Raw genomic sequence first — 12,208 nt, 5'->3', positions numbered from 1 at the left:
GTGAAGCTGCTCTCGGCTGGAGGAATTCTCCATGCCTCCAAATATTACTACGTGTCATTTAAACCTTCTGCCCCTGATGAGAGTGGAGTCAGTCTGTCTCTGTGGGTTCACACTGTAGCACAGGGGGATGGCCACTAGCCAATCTTGGTCCTGGACAGATGAAGTGGGTGCATGGCCGAGCATTGAAACACCTAATCCAATGAATCAGCCGAGAGTCATTGGATTAATCAGGTGTGTTAGTGCAGGATTGGTCACCCTAAAGGCTGGACAGTATCGTAGCTCAGTACTCAGCAGAGGTCTTTCACAGCCCAAGCTGCGTTGCCTGAAGCATGTGGATGGAGGATTGTTTACATGTCGGCTACAGAAGTGATCTCCACAAAAAAATGACTATAGTATACTATGGTATAAATACTATAATATTCACTGCAGTGTTTTTACTGTAGTATACTGTAGTATTTACAGTTAATTATAGTATAAATGATGTATTAAAAGAAAACTGTAGTATATACCATAGTAATTCATGTAATATCTTTGCTGACTGTAGTATACTGTAGTATTTACAGTAATGTTTTTGCAGACATTACTGTAGTATTTACTGTAGTGTTTTTGATTGATTGTCTTTGACATAGAAGTGCAGGCTTTCTCCTTCAGGAAACCTACTGAAGAAATACTAAAAATGCAACATTTCCATAACCTGTAGGTAGGTAGACTGGGGTCTGAACGGATGTTTCCGCGCTTCTGCACTTTTCTAGAAACAGTAGAGAACACAATACATGAGCTGTGCTCCAATAACCATACTAACATACTGTATACTACATACTTATGAGTATATACTGCATACTATATACTATTAGTTCATTTTAGTATTCTGTAAATGAACAGTATGCTTTTAGTTGAGCGTACTAGCTCTTCGCCTGTCTACCGGAAGTTGATGCTGTTGCTATGCAACCTCTTGCTAGCTAGTTAGCATAACACATGACTAGTTAGACATTTTACGACATTGGGTGTGTTCATTCAATGTGGAGTGCCAGTGTGCACTCGTAAATTCAGAGCCTTGTCAGATTGTCCGTTTGTTAAATTCAGGGTGTTTCGCTCTCGCAGTGGACACTGGATGCTCTGGCCCAGGAGTTGGGTTGATTTGAGCGTTCTGACCTTACAACGGCAGTCAAGCACCCAAGCTAACATTGGCTAGCTTGCTAGCTACTTCCAGACAAAAATGAGACCACTCTGACCATTTTACTCGCCCTAGCAGAGCTGGTTAGGCAGTTTTCATGTTATCCAGAGCGTTGGTGACTGTAACTGTGCTGCTGGCAACAATTTAATTACGCGTTTTTGCCAACGTTTACTGACACCGGCCATATTCAACTGGTGTTGATCACTCGTAAATTCATTATTCTGCGCTCTGGTACACTCAGACGAGAGTGCTCTGAAATCGGAGTAGATAGCCAGAGCGAATTTACGACAGCACCCGAATGTCTGTTGAGAACGCACAACTGCTATACCATTTAGCTAAACTAAGGATGATGGAAATAACGGAAATGGAGGAAATAGTTTTACGGTCTCCTAACCAATAGTGCTATTATGTGTTTTTTTCACAATATTTGTAAATTATTTTGTACATAATGTTTCTGAAACCGTATCTTACGGAAGAAAAGAGCTTCTGGATATCAGGACAGCGATCACTCACCTCGGATTAGACAAAGATTCCTTCAACAACAACAACAACAACAAGCAGGTCTCAAACGATATTCTCCAAACACCCCACAGGGCAGACATCCCAATTATTCGTAAAAGGAAGCGATGCAGAGGAAGAAGAGCTGGATGCCTCGTCTGGACCCATAGAAGGCAACTAGGGAAGCTGCAGTTACCGTTAATATTACTCGCCAACGTGCAATCATTGGACAATAAACTAGACGAGGTACGATCACGAATATCCTACCAACGGGACATCAAAAACTGTAATATCCTATGCTTCACGGAATCGTGGCTGAATGACGACATGGATTTTCAGCTAGCGGGATACACGCTGCACCGGCAGGATAGAACAGCACAGTAAGACGAGGGGGGGGGCGGTCTGTGCATATTTGTAAACAACAGCTGGTGCACGAAATCTAAGGAAGTCTCTAGATTTTGCTCGCCTGAAGTAGAGTATATTATGGTTAATTGCAGGCCACACTACTTGCCTAGAGAGTTCTCAGCTATACTTTTTGTGGCTGTTTATTTACCACCACAGGCAGATGCTGGCACCTAGACCACGTTCAGTCAGCTGTATAAGGAAATAAGCAAACAGGAAACCACTCACCCAGAGGTGGCGCTCCTAGTGGCCGGAGACTTTAATGCAGGGAAACTTAAATCAGTTCTAACAAATCTCTATCAAGGTGTTAAATGTGCAACCAGCGGGAAAAAAATTCTAGATCACCTGTACTCCACACACAGAGACGCGTACAAAGCTCTCCCTCGCCCTCCATTTGGTAAATCTGACCACAACTCTATCCTCCTGATTCCAGCACCAGTGACTCGGTCTATAAAAAATGGTCAGATGAAGCAGATGCTAAACTACAGGACTGTTTTGCTATCACAGACTGGAACATGTTCCGGGATTCTTCCGATGACATGAGGAATACACCACATCAGTCACCGGCTTTATCAATAAGGTCATTGAGGACGTTGTCCCCACAGTGACTGTACGTACATACCCCCAACCAGAAGCCATGGATTACAGGCAACATTCGTACTGAGCTAAAGGGTAGAGCTGCCGCTTTCAAGGTGCGGGACTCTAACCCGGAACCTTACAAGAAATCCCACTATGCCCTGCGACGAACCATCAAACAGGCAAAGCGTCAATACAGGACTAAGATTGAATCATACTACACCAGCTCCAACGCTCGTCGGATGGGGCAGGGCTTGCAAACTATTACAGACTACAAAGGGAAGCACAGCCGTGAACTGCCCAGTGACACGAGCCTACCAGACGAGATAAATCACTTCTATGCTCGCTTCGAGGCAAGCAACACTGAGGCATGCATGAGAACATCAGCTTTTCCGGACGACGCTCTCCGTAGCTGACGTGAGTAAGACCTTTAAACAGGTCAACATACACAAGGCTGCGGGGCCAGACGGATTACCAGGACGTGTGCTCCGGGCATGTGCTGACCAACTGGCAGGTGTCTTCACTGACATTTTCAACATGTCCCTGATTGAGTCTGTAATACCAACATGCTTCAAGCAGACCACCATAGTCCCTGTGCCCAAGAACACAAAGGCAACCTGCCTAAATGACACCAGACCTGTAGCACTCACGTCCGTAGCCATGAAGTGCCTTGAAAGGCTGGTAATGGCTCACATCAACCCCATTATCCCAGAAACCCTAGACCCACCCTAATTTGCATACCGCCCAAACAGATCCACAGATGATGCCATCTCTATTACACTCCACACTGCCCTTTCCCACCTGGAAAAAAGGAACACCTATGTGAGAATGCTGTTCATTGACTACAGCTCAGCGTTCAACACATGAACCTGGGACTAAACACCTCGCTCTGCAACTGGATCCTGGACTTCCTGACAGGCCAGGTGGTGAGGGTAGGTAGCAACACATCTGCCACGCTGATCCTCAACACTGGAGCTCCCCAGGGGTGCGTGCTCAGTCCCCTCCTGTACTCCCTGTTCACCTACGACTGCATGGCCAGGCACGACTCCAACGCCATCATTAAGTTTGCTGACGACACAACAGTGGTAGGCCTGATCACCGACAATGACGAGACAGCCTATAGGGAGTAGGTCAGAGACCTGGCCGGGTGGTGCCAGAATTAACAACCTATCCCTCAACGTAACCAAGACTAAGGAGATGATTGTTGACTACAGGAAAAGGAGAACCGAGCACGTCCCCATTCTCATCGACGGGGCTGTAGAGGAGCAGGTTGAGAGCTTCACCGACAATTCCTCCAACAACAAACTAGATTGGTCCAAACACACCAAGACAGTCGTGAAGAGGGCACGACAAAGCCTATTCCCCCTCAGGAAACTAAAAAGATTTGGCATGGGTCCTGAGATCCTCAAAAGGTTCTACAGCTGCAACATCGAGAGCATCCCATACAGTTGCATCACTGCCTGGTACGGCAATTGCTCGGCCTCCGACCGCAAGGCACTACAGAGGGTAGTGCGCATGGCCCAGTACATCACTGGGGAAAAGCTGCCTGCCATCTAGGACCTCTACACCAGGCGGTGTCAGAGGATGGCCCTAACAATTATCAAAGACCCCAGCCACCCCAGTCATAGACTGTTCTCTCTACTACCGCATGGCAAGCGCTACCGGAGTGCCAAGTCTAGGACAAAAAGGCTTCTCAACAGTTTTTACCCCCAAGCCATAAGACTCCTGAACAGGTAATCAAATGGTTATCCAGACTATTTGCATTGTGTGCCTCCCCAACCCCCCTTTAATGCTGCTGCTACTCTCTCTTTATCTTATTTGCATAGTCACTTTAACTATACATTCATGTACATACTACCTAAATTGGCCCGTCCAACTAGTGCTCCCGCACATTGGCTAACCGGGCTATCTGCATTGTGTCCCACCACCCGCCAACCCCTCTTTTTACGCTTCTGCTACTCTCTGTTTATCATATATGCATAGTCACTTTATCAAGGTACGTACTACCTCAATAAGCCTGACTAACAGGTGTCTGTATATAGCCTTGCTACTCTTATTTTCAAATGTCTTTTTACTGTTGTTTTATTTATTTTCTTACCTACACACACACACACACACATTTGATTTAAGTACTACACAGGGTCAATGGATACTACAGTGAGTGTACAAAACATTAAGAAGGCCTGCTAGTTCCATGACATAGACTGACCAGGTGAAAACTAGGATCCCTTATTGATGTCACTTGTTAAATCCACTTGAATCAGTGTAGATGAAGGGGAGGAGACAGGTTAAAGAAGGAATTTTAAGCCTTTAAACAATTGAAACATGGCTTGTGTATGTGTGCCATTCAGAGCGTGAATGGACAAGACAAAATATTTAAGTGCCTTTGAACGGGTTATGGCAGTAGGTGCCAGGTGCACTGGTTTGAGTGTGTCAAGAACTGCAACGCTGCTGGGTTTTTCACACTAAACAGTTTCCTATATGTATCAAGAATGGTCCACCACCCAAAGGACATCCAGCCAACTTGATACAACTGTTGGAAGCATTGGAGTCAACATGGACCAGCATCCCTGTGGAACGCTTTTGACACCTTGTGGTCCATGTCCTGACGAATCGATCCTGTTCTGAGGGCAAAAGTGGGTGCAACTAAATATTAGGAAGATGTTGCTAATGTTTTGTACACTCAGTGTAGTATTCTACAGTTTACTACAGTTTATTATAGGATTCTAAACTGTAGTCTTTTTTTATGTGGGCTGTCTTCTCTCAGACACAAATCAAGTCTCTGACCACCTCCATTACTCAGACTGAGTTAAGATCTACTGTGACCACCATTAGTTCTTACTGTATATAGAGGTTTAAATATCAGTATGTACACTTTTAGAAAAAAAAGGTGCTATCTAGAACCTAAAAGGGTTCTTCAGCTGTCCTCATAGGAGAACCCTTTGAAGAACCCTTTTGGGTTCCAAGTAAAAACCTTTTGGGTTCCCTGTAGAACCCTTTCCAAAGAGGGTTCTACATGGTACCCAAAATAGTTCTACCTGAAACCAGAAATGGTTATCCTATGAGGACAGCCAAATCTTTTTTAAAGACGGTAGCTCATAGATATACGTAAACGTATTCAGACATTCAATGGAGGAAAATGTAAAACAAAATGTAAGACTTGCACAGGCCAACATCCCGTGGACATTAGCTCTCTCAGAGTCACTCTCAGTGTGTTTCTGATTCCGTAGAAATCCAATTAACACAGCAGTAGTGACTTTGATGTTGTTTTACCTCTGCTCACATCTTCTCTGGCGGGATGGGAGACAGGGAGACAGGCTTTGACTTGGCTGTCATCAGCCTCTCACTCACTGCTAGATGTGCTATGTATTATAATGAAGTGATTTAGGCCGGAATGCAGTGAATTAATTATATATCTGAAAATGCTGTCCGCACTGAACCCAAATTAGAATTCCTCATGGTGAGGAGCGAGGACTGAGGGGAGAGGAAAGGGTAGAGAGGAGAGGGAAAAGGGGAGTCCATGGGGGGGTTGAGATGAAACAGCTTTAAAGATAGATGCTGCAGAGACGTATAAGTGTCACTGATGTCACTTGTGTCACTGGAGCAGACCGGGGGGTTGTGTTCAGCTTCAACATCATGAGTGATGAATTGATAATCGCTATGACATATCTATTTCCATTTACTTTCATTGGATTTTTACTATTTTTGTGTTTAACTGTAAGGGATAAATAGTGTCAGACACGGTTTGTACCCCATTGTAGGCCCCTGGGTAGAAGTAAAAGTGATAGAACATTGTCCATCATGCAGTCAATAGTGAATGGAGAACTATTCCACCACCAAGTGCTAAACAGAAATCCATGAATGCCAATGTTTAGGCTACATCTCTCACACTGTTTAGCTGCAGCATATGGACCAATCAAAGTGACACAGAAAATGGGTGTCATTTTGACCCTCTTTGGATGTTTGTCAGTCCCCCTCCGAGCGCTGTGGCTCATTGGCTAACCTTTTCTCTCATTTCTCAAAAACATCGGAGAGCTGTCAGGTTGTAAAAATCCATCTGGCACCTGGACATGTTTTTCAAAAGCAGGTCATTAAACCGCAGCTATTTAAGCCAATCAGCAGCCAAACAGATAGTGTTTTGTTGCTTCATTCTCCTGTACTTAAGAGTCTAAATCCCTGGGGATAGGTTTGACCCATGACCTCTACATCACCCACCAATCAGAGAAGGCAAAGAGGGATATGGTTGATGCTCAAACTGGGAGTAGCAGTAGGTGTGGGTATTACAGTACCATTATCCACTTCAAATACTCATTGGAATTCACATGTTTAGCTCTGGGATACCACTATTCAAGTTGATCAACTGAACATCATGTTTTATTTGTATAATCTGTACATGAGGTGGTACCATAGAAATCCTGTAAATAATAGAAATACTGGTTTCTATGTTACAACTACTCCATTCTACTTATTTCTTTTCTATGGTCTCACCACAATGGGAACAGTGGCTGTGTCAAAAATGGCAACCTATTCCCCATATAGTGCACTACTTCTGACCAAAGCCCTATGAGCCCTGGTCAAAAGTAGTGCACTAAATAGGCAAAGGGTACTATTTCAGACACAGGCAATGACTGATCCATCCTCACCAGGTCCAGTTGTTATGATGGTTAGCCTATCAGCATCACCAGCAGGTTCAGTTGTTATGATGGTTAGCCTATCAGCATCACCAGCAGGTTCAGTTGTTATGATGGTTAGCCTATCAGCATCACCAGCAGGCTCAGTTGTTATGATGGTTAGCCTATCAGCATCACCAGCAGGTCCAGTTGTTATGATGGTTAGCCTATCAGCATCACCAGCAGGTTCAGTTGTTATGATGGTTAGCCTATCAGCATCACCAGCAGGTTCAGTTGTTATGATGGTTAGCCTATCAGCATCACCAGCAGGTTCAGTTGTTATGATGGTTAGCCTATCAGCATCACCAGCAGGTTCAGTTGTTATGATGGTTAGCCTATCAGCATCACCAGCAGGTTCAGTTGTTATGATGGTTAGCCTATCAGCATCACCAGCAGGTTCAGTTGTTATGATGGTTAGCCTATCAGCATCACCAGCAGGTCCAGTTGTTATGATGGTTAGCCTATCAGCATCACCAGCAGGTTCAGTTGTTATGATGGTTAGCCTATCAGCATCACCAGCAGGTTCAGTTGTTAGGATGGTTAGCCTATCAGCATCACCAGCAGGTTCAGTTGTTATGATGGTTAGCCTATCAGCATCACCAGCAGGTTCAGTTGTTATGATGGTTAGCCTATCAGCATCACCAGCAGGTTCAGTTGTTATGATGGTTAGCCTATCAGCATCACCAGCAGGTCCAGTTGTTATGATGGTTAGCCTATCAGCATCACCAGCAGGTCCAGTTGTTATGATGGTTAGCCTATCAGCATCACCAGCAGGTTCAGTTGTTATGATGGTTAGCCTATCAGCATCACCACCAGGTCCAGTTGTTATGATGGTTAGCCTATCAGCATCACCAGCAGGTCCAGTTGTTATGATGGTTAGCCTATCAGCATCACCAGCAGGTTCAGTTGTTATGATGGTTAGCCTATCAGCATCACCAGCAGGTCCAGTTGTTATGATGGTTAGCCTATCAGCATCACCAGCAGGTTCAGTTGTTATGATGGTTAGCCTATCAGCATCACCAACAGGTCCAGTTGTTATGATGGTTAGCCTATCAGCATCACCAGCAGGTTCTGTTGTTATGATGGTTAGCCTATCAGCATCACCAGCAGGTCCAGTTGTTATGATGGTTAGCCTATCAGCATCCCCAGCAGGTCCAGTTGTTATGATGGTTAGCCTATCAGCATCACCAGCAGGTCCAGTTGTTATGATGGTTAGCCTATCAGCATCACCAGCAGGTCCAGTTGTTATGATGGTTAGCCTATCAGCATCACCAGCAGGTTCAGTTGTTATGATGGTTAGCCTATCAGCATCACCAGCAGGTCCAGTTGTTATGATGGTTAGCCTATCAGCATCACCAGCAGGTCCAGTTGTTATGATGGTTAGCCTATCAGCATCACCAGCAGGTCCAGTTGTTATGATGGTTAGCCTATCAGCATCACCAGCAGGTCCAGTTGTTATGATGGTACGCCTATCAGCATCACCAGCAGGTCCAGTTGTTATGATGGTTAGCCTATCAGCATCACCAGCAGGTCCAGTTGTTATGATGGTTAGCCTATCAGCATCACCAGCAGGTCCAGTTGTTATGATGGTTAGCCTATCAGCATCACCAGCAGGTCCAGTTGTTATGATGGTTAGCCTATCAGCATCACCAGCAGGTTCTGTTGTTATGATGGTTAGCCTATCAGCATCACCAGCAGGTCCAGTTGTTATGATGGTTAGCCTATCAGCATCACCAGCAGGTCCAGTTGTTATGATGGTTAGCCTATCAGCATCACCAGCAGGTTCAGTTGTTATGATGGTTAGCCTATCAGCATCACCAGCAGGTCCAGTTGTTATGATGGTTAGCCTATCAGCATCACCAGCAGGTCCAGTTGTTATGATGGTTAGCCTATCAGCATCACCAGCAGGTTCTGTTGTTATGATGGTTAGCCTATCAGCATCACCAGCAGGTTCAGTTGTTATGATGGTTAGCCTATCAGCATCACCAACAGGTCCAGTTGTTATGATGGTTAGCCTATCAGCATCACCAGCAGGTTCAGTTGTTATGATGGTTAGCCTATCAGCATCACCAGCAGGTTCAGTTGTTATGATGGTTAGCCTATCAGCATCACCAGCAGGTTCAGTTGTTATGATGGTTAGCCTATCAGCATCACCAGCAGGTTCTGTTGTTATGATGGTTAGCCTATCAGCATCACCAGCAGGTTCTGTTGTTATGATGGTTAGCCTATCAGCATCACCAGCAGGTTCAGTTGTTATGATGGTTAGCCTATCAACATCACCAGCAGGTCCAGTTGTTATGATGGTTAGCCTATCAGCATCACCAGCAGGTCCTGTTGTTATGATGGTTAGCCTATCAGCATCACCAGCAGGTTCAGTTGTTATGATGGTTAGCCTATCAGCATCACCAGCAGGTCCTGTTGTTATGATGGTTAGCCTATCAGCATCACCAGCAGGTTCAGTTGTTATGATGGTTAGCCTATCAGCATCACCAGCAGGTTCTGTTGTTATGATGGTTAGCCTATCAGCATCACCAGCAGGTCCAGTTGTTATGATGGTTAGCCTATCAGCATCACCAGCAGGTTCAGTTGTTATGATGGTTAGCCTATCAGCATCACCACCAGGTCCAGTTGTTATGATGGTTAGCCTATCAGCATCACCAGCAAGTTCAGTTGTTATGATGGTTAGCCTATCAGCATCACCAGCAGGTTCAGTTGTTATGATGGTTAGCCTATCAGCATCACCAGCAGGTCCAGTTGTTATGATGGTTAGCCTATCAGCATCACCAGCAGGTCCAGTTGTTATGATGGTTAGCCTATCAGCATCACCAGCAGGTCCAGTTGTTATGATGGTACGCCTATCAGCATCACCAGCAGGTCCAGTTGTTATGATGGTTAGCCTATCAGCATCACCAGCAGGTCCAGTTGTTATGATGGTTAGCCTATCAGCATCACCAGCAGGTCCAGTTGTTATGATGGTTAGCCTATCAGCATCACCAGCAGTTCCAGTTGTTATGATGGTTAGCCTATCAGCATCCCCAGCAGGTCCAGTTGTTATGATGGTTAGCCTATCAGCATCACCAGCAGGTCCAGTTGTTATGATGGTTAGCCTATCAGCATCACCAGCAGGTCCAGTTGTTATGATGGTTAGCCTATCAGCATCACCAGCAGGTTCAGTTGTTATGATGGTTAGCCTATCAGCATCACCAGCAGGTCCAGTTGTTATGATGGTTAGCCTATCAGCATCACCAGCAGGTCCAGTTGTTATGATGGTTAGCCTATCAGCATCACCAGCAGGTCCAGTTGTTATGATGGTTAGCCTATCAGCATCACCAGCAGGTCCAGTTGTTATGATGGTTAGCCTATCAGCATCACCAGCAGGTCCAGTTGTTATGATGGTTAGCCTATCAGCATCACCAGCAGGTCCAGTTGTTATGATGGTTAGCCTATCAGCATCACCAGCAGGTCCAGTTGTTATGATGGTTAGCCTATCAGCATCACCAGCAGGTCCAGTTGTTATGATGGTTAGCCTATCAGCATCACCAGCAGGTTCTGTTGTTATGATGGTTAGCCTATCAGCATCACCAGCAGGTCCAGTTGTTATGATGGTTAGCCTATCAGCATCACCAGCAGGTCCAGTTGTTATGATGGTTAGCCTATCAGCATCACCAGCAGGTTCAGTTGTTATGATGGTTAGCCTATCAGCATCACCAGCAGGTCCAGTTGTTATGATGGTTAGCCTATCAGCATCACCAGCAGGTCCTTGGCTGTTTCTACGTCAGCAACACCCACACACCCACACACTACGTCAGCAACACCCACCTATGCCACCACAGCTTCAGTTCAGCCTGCCTGTCCGAGAGCAGCAGCACTGACGCAGCATCTCATTATGTAACAGCATAAGTTAGGGAAGCAAAGCTTTCATCACCCATGGGAGACTTCACTTCCTTATTTTGCCTTTGAATTATTCAACCGAGCTTGTTAGAATTATATGGCTTCTTCTTGGTGGATGTGGCAGAGATGAAAGCGGAGGGTCAAATGGGGTATGGTAAACCTGTATGGTGCTCCTGTCTAGTAGTAAATCATGAATAAGGCAGTTATTAACACTCTATTACTAGACCTTAGTATGTAGCTTAGTTGGTATAGCATGGTGCTTGTAACCCCAGGGTAGTGGGTTTGATTCCCTGGACCACCCATATGTTAAATGTATGCAGTCATGACTGTAAGTCATTTAGGATAAAAGCATCTGCTAAATGGCATATATTATTATATATTACAATCAGTAAGGTGTTTGTAAGTGTTCACATTCTAGATTTGCATAGTTTATACTATTTTCTCTGAAATTATGAGAGATTCTGTTTTTGTAAATGTTTAATGGTTTGAGAAAGAAGGGAAGGAAAACAGTTAATTCAGCTGTCTGTCTGTCTGTCTGTCTGTCTGTCTGTCTGTCTGTCTGTCTGTCTGTCTGTCTGTCTGTCTGTCTGTCTGTCTGTCTGTCTGCCTGTCTGTCTGTCTGTCTGTCTGTCTGTCTGTCTGTATGTGTGTGGGTTTTGACGTGTCAGGGCCAGTTAAGACCCAGGCCTGTGTTATGTTTGTGAAGGCTTTATGAGTGCTGTGTGGAGTGACATGTTTACGAGACAGCTTCCCTGTTTGACGTGGGCTGAACTGCACGAATGCTGACATAAAAGTGCACAGAGGAATCTCTCAATCTCCCACAGCTCAACAGCTTTACAACCACATCTATGTCTTCCTGACTGGCAGACTGGCATCCTGAGGAGGGTTGGGATCAAACACCATGCCAGTTATACACCACCTGATACATTCCATTGATTTAGTAATGCATAGCTTTCGGAGCTGATTTCCCAGACAGAGTAGACTTAGTCCTAGACTA

The 12,208-nt window shown here is 45.1% G+C and overlaps 1 protein-coding gene across 1 annotated transcript in view; it reads left to right on the top strand.

Annotated features, from left to right (window-relative positions):
- LOC110530999 (potassium/sodium hyperpolarization-activated cyclic nucleotide-gated channel 2-like) overlaps positions 1-12,208 on the top strand; it is a 98,233-nt gene that overhangs the window by 76,651 nt on the left and 9,374 nt on the right. The window lies entirely within an intron of this gene.

The sequence above is a fragment of the Oncorhynchus mykiss genome, chromosome 8, assembly GCF_013265735.2.
Source record: "Oncorhynchus mykiss isolate Arlee chromosome 8, USDA_OmykA_1.1, whole genome shotgun sequence".
NCBI classification, from domain to species: domain Eukaryota; kingdom Metazoa; phylum Chordata; class Actinopteri; order Salmoniformes; family Salmonidae; genus Oncorhynchus; species Oncorhynchus mykiss.
This window is presented reverse-complemented; position numbering and strand designations above follow the sequence as displayed.